The following is an 11,288-nucleotide window of genomic DNA, read 5'->3' as shown; positions in this document are numbered from 1 at the left end:
GAACACATAAGAGACCTGGAAAAGGGAGGTATTTATGCATGAGAGCCACCAGAAGAGGAGGAATCTTGGGGGGGAACATAATAGGGAACAAGACTCACGAGAGGAATAAAATTGGATACGTAGTAAGCTAGGGATAGACTAGAGTACTTTGGAGTAGAGTGCTAACATGCATGAATCTATCTGTTTCAGTCTCCTCTTTATCTAGTTAAAGATATCGACTCTCTCTATCTCCCTACCTGCCATTGGGAGTGAATTAAGTGCACGAATGAGAAGGATGGAAAGTTGTCGCTCACTCTCCTTCTCTCCCTATAGGTCGAGGGAGAGTAACTTGATGTGGGAATTAGTGAAATTTAGGGGAATTGTTTTGGTTTTTATAAGCATGGAACCTGATTTATCGAATTCAAGCTGATTTTTTAGAGATTTAGCACTCACTCAAGCCTCTTTTCTGCAGAACAACATCAAATGATGGCATTTGGGTAACAGGATGACCGCACTCGTTTATTTCAGGAAACATTTCAGCCCACTCAAAAGACGATGGTATTTCTTGATTATTCTGTGGGATAATGCCCAGTAATGGGTGGGCGACAAACAATAGACCGATAGGTGGGGACATTATATATGAGATGTGAATTGATGGGGATTGGTGCTATTTCAAAATGGTAGGTCTAATTCTTTTCCATGATGGGGTTGCTCCAACTCAGACGTGCGAACTTGGTTTCTATATTTAAGCCCACTACTAAAGGTTTAGTATAGTAAATTAATACCTAAGCTCTGTGCCTTAGTGGATGGGATAAGGTGAATCATGGTGTGACTAGCAGAGTGATATAATACCGATTGGTGGGTAGAAGCTATTGTATTTCTATCTCTCTCCAGCACGCAAGAGAGTGAAATTTGATTCTAAAAAATCTCTCCCCGAATTTACCTTCAATTCCTCAAGTTGTTGTGTGTGGAGCATGATTGTTCAGAGGTCTTTTGTTTTAGTCGGATGTATACCCCAGGAAGTTTTTACACCCCTCCACGTGGGGGGGTGCAGGGGGGACTTGTCCCCCCCGCATAGATGTAAAATTGCCTTGTAAAAGTATATTAATTTCTAGTCAATCTCGGCCGTTCATTAGGAGGATGATCTGACGGTAGAAATTATGTTTAGTTTAGGGTTTTTTTTGCCCTAGAAGGCAACCCCTCTCTTTGTATGAGGGCATTGTATTTGAGGCTGTGATATAGATGTGTATTCTCTGAGCGAGAAACAGAGACGTGAGAGTGTGAGAGAAAACAGAGGATATTACAGCGGATTTGTTGTAGGTTGTGTCTCTTCATTTTGTTGGATAATAGAAAGGAAGGACTGGCTGTTCGGGGTGGACGTAGCCCAAACTGGGTGAACCACGTATATCTGTGTCTCTCTTGTTTTATGCGTTTTCTGTGTTTATATTTTCTATAATATTTTATGTGTTCCATTGCTCCGTAATATATAATTTTCTAACAACTGGGATTAGAGCCGAAGGTCTATTTGGCTGATAAACTCGCAGGAAAGAAGGGTTCCTCGTTCGAGTGGGAGCAATGGCGGAAGATGGTAAGTTTAGGGTCGAGAAATTTAACGGCCAAAACTTCTCGCTATGGAAGATGCAGATGGAAGATTATCTATATCAGAAAGATCTGTACCTACCATTGAGCGGAAAAATAAAGAAGCCGACGACTATGACAAATGAAGAATGGAACCTTCTCGATAGAAAGGCACTCAGAACAATACGGTTGTGCCTCGTTGCGTCAGTTGCCTTCAACATTTCGAAGGAAACAACGACAGAGGGTTTGATTCAGGCGTTGTCGAAACTATATGAAAAACCCTCGGCCTCAAACAAGGTATTTCTTATGAAATGGTTATTTAATATGAAGATGTCGGAAGGTGGATCTGTTGCAGATCATTTAAATGATTTTAATACAGTTACAAGTCAGTTAAGTTCTGTAGGGGTAAAATTTGAAGATGAAGTTAGAGCTCTGTTATTCTTGTGCTCATTGCCAGAAAGTTGGAATGGTTTAGTAATGGCCATTAGTAACTCTGTCTCTGGATCTAGTACTTTAAAGTTTGATGATGTTGTCGGTGTTATCCTTAGCGAGGAAATGCGACGGAAAAGCTCCGGTGAGACATCGGGTAATGCTTTGAGTGCAAAGTCTAGGGGAAGGAAAATGGAAAGAGGAAAGAGCTCAGGATATCGCAGTAAATCAAGGAAAGGCAGATCCAAGTCTAGATCGGGGATAGTGTGCTGGAAATGCGGAAAGAAATGACACCTAAAGAAAGACTGTAGATCTCGGAAGGGAAAAGAAGGAGATGCACAGCAAGAAAACAATCATGAAGAAAATGTGACAGGTGAGGTGTTACAAGATGCTTTGATTCTTTCTTTCAAAAATATTACTGATTCCTGGGTGGTAGATTCAGGGGCCTCATTCCATGCCACACCTGATAGGAAATACTTTCATGACTATGTTCAAGGAGATTTTGGACAAGTTCGTTTGGGTGATGATAAACCCTGTAAAATTGTTGGAATGGGTAAGGTTCTTGTAAAACAGCATAATGGAAACCAATGGCTACTAAAGGAGGTAAGGCATGTTCCAGATCTAAAAAAAAATCTGATTTCAACAGGGCAGTTAGGCGGTGAAGGTTGTGTGACAAATTTCACAGATAAAGCTTGGAAGGTCACCAAAGGAGCCCTGGTAATAGCAAAAGGCGAAAAGGTTGGTACATTGTATTTATGCAATGGTATTTCTAACTCTGTTAATGCTTTAACTTCCAAAGGGGCAGATGCAGCATTATGGCATCATAGGCTCGGACACATGAGTGAAAAGGGGATGAAGATTCTTCACTTAAGGAATTTGTTGCTGGGTTTGAAGAATGTTGATTTGGACTTCTGTGAAAATTGCATTTATGGAAAACAGAAGGGAGTCAGATTTCTCAAAGTTGGGAAATAAAAGAAGAGCGAAAAATTAGAGCTTGTGCATATAGATGTATGGGGACCTACTCAGTTATCATCTCTCGGTGGCTCTCGTTATTATGTTAACTTATTGATGATGCAACTAGAAAAACTTGGATTTATTGTATTAAGAATAAATCTGATGTATTTGATACTTTCAAGAAATGGAAAGCTTTGGTTGAGATTGAGACAGGAAAGAAATTGAAGTGTCTTAGATCAGACAATGGAGGTGAATATTGCAGCAAAGAGTTTGATAGGTACTGTTCAGAGCATGGAATTCGCAGAGAGAAGACAGTTCCAAGAACACCACAAGAAAATGGTGTGTCAGAAAGGATGAACAGAACAATCATGGAGCGTGCAAGGTGCATGAGATTGCATGCAGGATTGCCTTTACAGTTTTGGGCAGATGCTGTAGATACTGTTGTTTATCTAATAAACAGAGGGCCTTCAAGTTCCTTGGATGGTGGCGTTCCAGAGGAAGCATGGACAGGTAAAAAGGTAAACTACTCCTTTTTAAAGCCTTTTGGTTGTGAGGCTTTTGTCCATATTGATAAAGAAAATAGAACAAAGCTTGAGGCAAAGTCAAAGAAATGTACCTTTATTGGATATGGTGTTAATGATTTTGGTTATCGCTTATATGATTATGAAAATCACAAAATCATTAGGAGCAGAGATGTAATATTCAATGAAAAGGTCTTGTATAAGAATCAGTTGCAGGAAAAGAAGCAAGAAAAAGAAAACAAGGAATATGCAGTTCTTGACGAAATCACTGAAAAAGTAAAGGTGCCTGAAAATAATAATAATCAACAACCACAACAACAGAAACCACCACAATAGCAACAGGCACCCCAAGCACCTGAAAGTGGTGTTAGAAGATCTACCAGGATAAGTAGACCCCCTAAACGATACTCTCCTTCATTATATTATTTATTGTTGATTGATTCTGGAGAACCCGAATGTTATGAAGAAGCAATGCAGGTTGAAAGCAGGAAGAAGTGGGAGGTAGCCATGGAAGAAGAGATGGACTCCTTAATGCATAACCAAACTTGGGACTTAGTCAGGTTGCCTGCAGGAAAAACTATATTGAAGAATAAATGGGTTTACAGGCTGAAGGAAGAAGATGGAGGAAAACAGAGGTACAAAGCTAGACTTGTGGTGAAGGGGTTTGCACAGAAGAAAGGTGTTGATTTTGATGAAATATTTTCTCCTGTTGTTAAAATGACTTCAATCAGAACTATTTTAAGTCTAGTAGCAGCTGAAGATTTGCATCTTGAGCAGTTAGATGTAAAGACAGCCTTTCTCCATGGGGATTTGGAGGAAGAGATATATATGCAGCAACCACAAGGATATGAGGTGAAAGGGAAGGAGAAACTAGTGTGCAGGTTGAAGAAGAGCTTGTATGGCTTAAAACAGGCTCCAAGGCAGTGGTATCTAAAATTTGACAAGTTTATGTCTGAATAAGGTTATACTAGATGTCACTCTGATCATTGTGTTTATCTGAAAAAGAAAAATGATGGCAGCTATATTATATTGTTATTATATGTAGATGACATGCTTGTTGCAGGGTCTAACATGCAGGAAATAAATGTGCTCAAAAGAAAATTGGCAAATTCATTTGCAATGAAGGATTTGGGAGCTGCAAAACAAATCCTTGGTATGAGAATCACTAGAGATAGGAAAAATCGCAAATTAACATTGTCTCAGAATGAGTACATACAAAAGGTGTTGAAAATATTTAATATGCACAATGCAAAACCAGTTAGTACACCTTTTGCTAGCCATTTCAAACTTAGTAAGGAAATGTGCCCAAAGACCCAAGAAGACATGGATTATATGTCTAAAGTTCCATATGCATCAGCAGTTGGAAGCTTAATGTATGCAATGGTCTACACAAGGCCTGATATTGCACATGCAGTGGGAGTTGTAAGCAGGTACATGAACAATCCAGGAAAGGAACATTGGATGGCAGTGAAATGGATTCTCAGATATTTGAAAGGTACCACAAATCAAGCATTATGCTTTGGTGGTTCAAACATTTCTCTACAGGGATATGTTGATGCAGATATGGCAGGTGACAGAGATAACAAGAGGAGAACTACAGGATATGTATTTACTATTGGTGGAACAACTGTCAGTTGGGTTTCAAAAATCCAAAGTGTTGTTGCGCTTTCAACAACAGAAGCAGAATATGTTGCTGCTACAGAGGCTAGTAAAGAAATGATTTGGTTACAAAGGTTTATGGGTGAATTGGGTAAGGAGCATGATATGGGCACGTTATATAGTGATAGCCAAAGTTCCATTCATCTTGCAAAGAACTCAGCATTTCATTCCAGGACTAAACACATACAGCTCAAGTACCATTTCATACGATCAGTGTTGGAAGATGGAGAGTTGAAGCTGGAAAAGATACACACTAGCCAGAATCCTGCAGACATGCTAACAAAAGTTGTAACCAGGGAGAAACTGAGAACATGCTCAGTTTCAATTGGTCTTCAAGGATGATGATGAAGATGAGAAACAACCAGGTCCAAAGAGGAGTCTTTGTTCAACAAATGAAGCAGCGGTGGAGTTGCTACAATCATTCTCCAAGTGGGAGATTGTTGTGTGTGGAGCATGATTGTTCAGAGGTCTTTTGTTTTAGCTGGATGTATACCCCAGGAAGCTTGTACACCCCTCCACGCAAGGGGGCCGATCCCCCCCGGCTGGGGGGTCCGGGGGCAGCGCCCTCGAAGCCAAAAATAGATGTAAAATTGCCTTGTAAAAGTATAGTAATTTCTAGTAAATCTGGGCCGTTCATTAGGCGGATGATCTGACGGTAGAACTTATGTTTAGTTTAGGGTTTTTTTTGACCTAGAAGGCAACCCCTCTCTTTGTATGAGGGCATTGTATTTGAGGCTGTGATATAGATATGTATTCTCTGAGCGAGAAACAGAGAGGTGAGACTGTGAGAGAAAACAGAGGATATTACAACAGATTTGCTGTAGGTTGTGTCTCTTCATTTTGCTGGATAATAGAAAGGAAGGACTGGCTGTTCGGGGTGGACGTAGCCCAAACTGGGTGAACCACGTATATCTGTGTCTCTCTTGTTTTATGCGTTTTCTGTGTTTATATTTTCTGTAAAGTTTTATGTGTTCCATTGCTCCGTAATATATAATTTTCTAACACAAGTGTAATGAGTCCCTCGATTTGCGGTGTTGGGAGAATACAAATGTTCTTAGATGGGTCTCGTATCAAGAAGGTATTTTCTAATCAATGTTATTAGATAGTAGAATCCAAGGAGGTGTTATTATATGGGTGAAATGGATCATTTTATTTGCAAACCAGAGGTGCAAAATGAGATAATCGTAAAGAAAACTGGAAATTAACAGGTCTTTTCAAATTAGACTGGGACTATAGGATATTTAACTCTTTCCAAACATTTTGAAGTCTTATTGATGGAATTCCTATAGTTTCTGGTTTGGGCACTCGAGGGATTTGGGGGAAACTCCACATGTTTCTCTTTTGTCTGCAAACTTATATAGAGGCACTCAGTCTGTGAATGACCAAATACATATCACCTCCTTGGAATGATGGGAGAAGGGGGTGGCTCCTTGGGCTTCTGCTTCTTCCCATCCTCTGTCCCTGGCTTCAACCTCTTTCTCACTGCTTCTGCGCTCGCTTTCTTACATTTCTATCCCTCATTCTATCTAGATTTCCTTCTCTTATCCGATGACCTGTTGTCCTTTCCTTTCCTTCTGGCTTGTTGTCCTTTCCTTTGTGTTGTTTGTTATGTCTGTCTTTCTTTCTGTCAAGTCTAGTGTTTGCGGGGCTAGTCTTGATTGCTTCGTGCTTTTAGTAAACGACTTATTTTCACCACGGTGTTGTTAATGACATGTAGTAAACCACAGATATGTGTTGGTTATTATGGCTATGTTTTTTGGGATTGGGCTAGAGAGATACCATCAACATAGACAAGTCATCATCACAGGTCACCCGAAAGGAACAATACCCATCAAATGATAATGAGTAAAACAACATGCTCGACTGATAGATGGGTTCAGGGGGTCGCACATACACAACAATAATTCCTACCTGGATGATTAACCTTACCACAACGAAACAACATGAGTTACTACTTGGGATGGATGGAAGGTTGGATAGAAAGAATAGGTTTACTTATGTTGATTCAATTGAGGGAGGGGCATATGCCAATCGATCATTGTCAAGAGATCGTATAAGACTTTCCTGGGTTAGTCGATACCAATTCACTTTTTGAAACCAAAATGGTGGAATGCCCCTTTAATAATTAATGGCTTGTGGAATTCTTTATGCTTGATGTTACTTGCTTCCTGACATCTGGCTTGAGGCTTTCTGCTTGATGTTACTTGTATTTTAGGTCACTGACACACACAGTTGAGGTTGAGCAAGAGAGAAAAAATCTCTTTATAGCGGAGTTTCCATTATATATGCTATTATGTTAGCGAGTAGGGTTGCATATGTATGGATGGACAATTATTCTCTATTGGTCTTACCTACCTCATATTCCCTTTGTCCCTCCCCCCTGCTCTCTGGGTCGAAAGTCAGGAACTAGAGCCGAAAACTAGAGGGATGGGTAGCATCATGCTTCACCACTACATCTTCCTTTTGCATAATTACCGAGATCTGCTGCTTTGCCCTTCTTCCTTGGTCTTCAACCATTTGAATTTAATTTTGGATGAAGTTTCCAGCATTTATCATTTGTTTTCCCATCCAATTCATAGTGTTTGGAAATGCCACATATGATCCTTCCTTTTTCTAGCAGTGGCTACAATCTTCTGGCATACGACTTACTTATATATGTCACATTATGTATCATGCTATATGAAGGAAAGGTAGAACCTTTTGGCTATGCCTAGGCAAGGTCTGTCCTTGACTGAAAGCTCTCACTTGGAGCCAAATAATTAGGGTGAGATACGAGTAGGGAGAGATATGATTAGTGACTTGCCTGTTGTGAATGAGGTACAGTTAGTGACTCACTTAATCTCTCATATTATATATGTCATTATGAATTTATTTCTTTTGGGGGGTTTATATATTGCTCAAGGATGCCTAGTTACTGAAATAAATATAATTATATATGTAATTAGGCTCTAGCGGATTTAGTTGCTATTATATATGTAATTACACTATTAAAGAATTGATCAAATAATTGATTGAATCCTTGCTTCTGGTTTCAAGCTTAAAATAAAGACCAAGGATAAGAACGAGGGATCACATGTACCACATTATATGAAGATACCTTAGCATTGTGTTTGAGAAACGACAAGAATATCTGTACATAAATAAATATTGTTGTTTTTTCTCTTTGGACCTAAGGAAATCAAACCATACACATATGGGTCTATATCCTAGCGCCATTAGAAAAGGGTCATATATTAGCTAATGCCCATTGAGGATACGATTACTAGGTTCCCCTCCCATGTGACCTTAGATTGGATAGTCTCATATTGGTATATAAGTTAATGTTACCATACTGTGGATTGCTTCAAATATGTGTATAGATAAGATGAAATTAGAATTAGGTATAGTGGAAATATGTAAACAGTGGATTGGGATGCTCTTAGATTGGGTCTTAGTTGAGAGGTCTTTGAAAGTCAACATGGTGGTTGTTAGTCAAATGGTTAGGCTCTCATTTGTTATGGAACTGTATCGCTTGTTCAAAGTTTGTTCATCGAAGCAGGGGGAAATATTTAAGCTCGAGTAATTCTATTTTTTTTTGGGCAAGCATTAATCACGTAAGTAAGGGCACTAGTTCTTATCCAATCCAAACCAGTAAGATAACAAAGGAAGCACATGAAGTAATTCAATTACTCTCGTTCTTTCATCTCCAAAAAGAAAGCCATCCGTTCTCTCACATATGGCGGCCTCACTTGGTATCTTTTGGAGGGTGCCTTACTTGCCTTTTCTCCTAAGTTTAGATCCTCGGCTACTCAGAAATGCACCTCAAGATAATCAAAAGGACACAAGGTTGATTTCACGCTAGGAGGGTAGCAGTGCCTGTAAGCGAGGTTGGTGATGATGCTTGATAGTTATTGATTGATAGCCCACATGTTCCCAAAGAGGCGATCCCACGGATGGAAAACAACACAATCTTTCGAGATAGGTTCTCCCACGGACAGACAATGGAAAAATATTCTTGTAACATGACTCAATCGATACGCTTGTAAGTAAACAACACGGCTCCAATGTCTTATGGTTTAAAAAATGGGTAACTCCTCTTATCTCCATTGATGGTGACTTCTCCTCTCCATTGAAGGGTAGCTTCTCTCTATTTGTGAAGGGGCTAACTATGATGGGTAACTTCTACTTTTGGAAGATGTGAGTTTTCATTGGTCCTTCCCTTGTACAACCCATCTTGAAGAATGTGGGCCATCAAAAAAATAGAGATCTCTCCAACACTACCCACCTCCTCTATTGGTGACTTCCTCTTATCAATGATACTACTGTCTATCAACGGCCACTGGCTATTTATATGATTTACTATTGGCTATGCCCTTTTGGATCTCGACTATGATCAACTATGTCGGGCGCTGATTCTGTAAGTCTACTATGTTAGGTGCTCTATGTGAGGTGCATTAGTAACTTTGTTTCCATCTATCTATAATGGAGGTAATAACTATTGTTCCATACGTACAACCCCGTAGGTAACTCGGGTAAGTATTGAACTAAGGGGTAACCTTATCTCGGGTATGTAGAAACAATAGGGTATAGTGGGTAGATCTTTCCTTCAACCTTGTCTGTGTTAAACCAGGGTTGTAGAAAGTATATAAAAGCAATAAATCCACATCCACATTGAATTCCACTTCCATATATCCATATATTTCCCCACGAGATCGGAAAAATGCTCTAGCAATAGTCCTAGCAAGCGATAAAAGAAATCAATGCAAGTCCAGCATCCAACCTAGCCCCTAGCCTAGCCCAACAATGAAAGAATAAAAAAGATTGGACTATGGCCTCGACTGTCCATGGTCACTGGATGTTGACTATGATCGTCTGGCAAAGAACCCCCATGGAAACCCATAGAAATAACCAGGGGAATCAGAAGCAAAGAACAAAGGCAATGACTCCCGAAAATGATTGGCTATCGACAATAACAACTGGCTTTGTTCGACCAACTATCAATGATCGGCTATTGGAAAATACCACCTCCTATCTATGATCGAAAATTAGCAATGACCCTCTATCATTGGTTATGTATGACTGGCATATGAACCTACCTCCTAGGAATTAACGTATGTAACGCATTGACATTCCTTCCTCCTTCCATCTAGCCTAGGTAGTACTACTCTTCTGTATCAATAAGTGAGGTAGGAGTTGAGGTGTGGGGTATAGAGTAGAGGTTCCATGTAGAATAAAGGTATAAATTATAGGGTATAGGTATATGGTTCCGTAGATTTAGAGGGTCAAAGTCGAGGTAGAGATCGATTCCTAGGTAGTCATGGTTGGGTTGATTTCAAGGGGTTAAGGGTCGACGTATAGGGGACCTATTTTTATAGTTCGACTACTTTACCAGGACGTGAGATTTGACTTCCTCGTATTGGAAGTGATAGAAGATCAAGTAGAAAGTCTATATAATCATCGAGAGCATTAACAATTGGGTCGGCACTTGGTATTGAATACTTCTTGGGATTGAGCCCCGGCATCAAAAACCAAAAGGAAATTGGCTATGAGCAGAGATCCCCAATTCCTAATTCATTTGGCCCGTACTTATTCCCATTCCATACTAGTGGATGTGGCATGAACCGGGTATGCTACTCCGGTATGCGATAACATGTCCTTATCCTCTCAACTAGTAGTGGTAATCGACACTTCCTTCCTGGTATCGACCCTTGGCTCGACTGATTGAGTAGCACATTAGTAGCGTTAAGTCTTAGCATAACCGAAAATGGAGTACCAACATCTAGTGGTATCAACTATTGGGATCAAGTAGTACCTTACTAGAAGTGAAGAAACACTTGTAATTGAGTGATTGACACCTACTTGGCATCATCACCTAGATTTCCTCTTGTCTATCGTCGACCTCCCTATTGGTTCCAAAACCTACAAGAATACATTGACTCCCAGCATCAAGTATCAACATTGAGTAGCATCTCATTGAGTATTAGCATAAAGTAGCAGCATCTACTACCAGCATAACCACCTCTTGGATCAGCTCTTAGATCAAGTGCGCCACCTGGATCGTCACTTGGCATTGAAACCTAGCATGGATACCAGTAGTGAGTACCAAGAATGTATGGACACATGCTTGGATCAACGACTATCAATAATGATTGATTATTGGCTTACCATCTTGAAATGACCACCTCGCCC

The sequence above is a fragment of the Pinus tabuliformis genome, chromosome 4_1 (assembly GCF_031772625.1).
Source record: "Pinus tabuliformis cultivar Carrire ecotype Pingquan chromosome 4_1, CPIR1, whole genome shotgun sequence".
NCBI lineage: Eukaryota > Viridiplantae > Streptophyta > Pinopsida > Pinales > Pinaceae > Pinus > Pinus tabuliformis.
The sequence above is the reverse complement of the archived record's forward strand: the minus strand, read 5'-3'. Positions refer to the sequence as shown.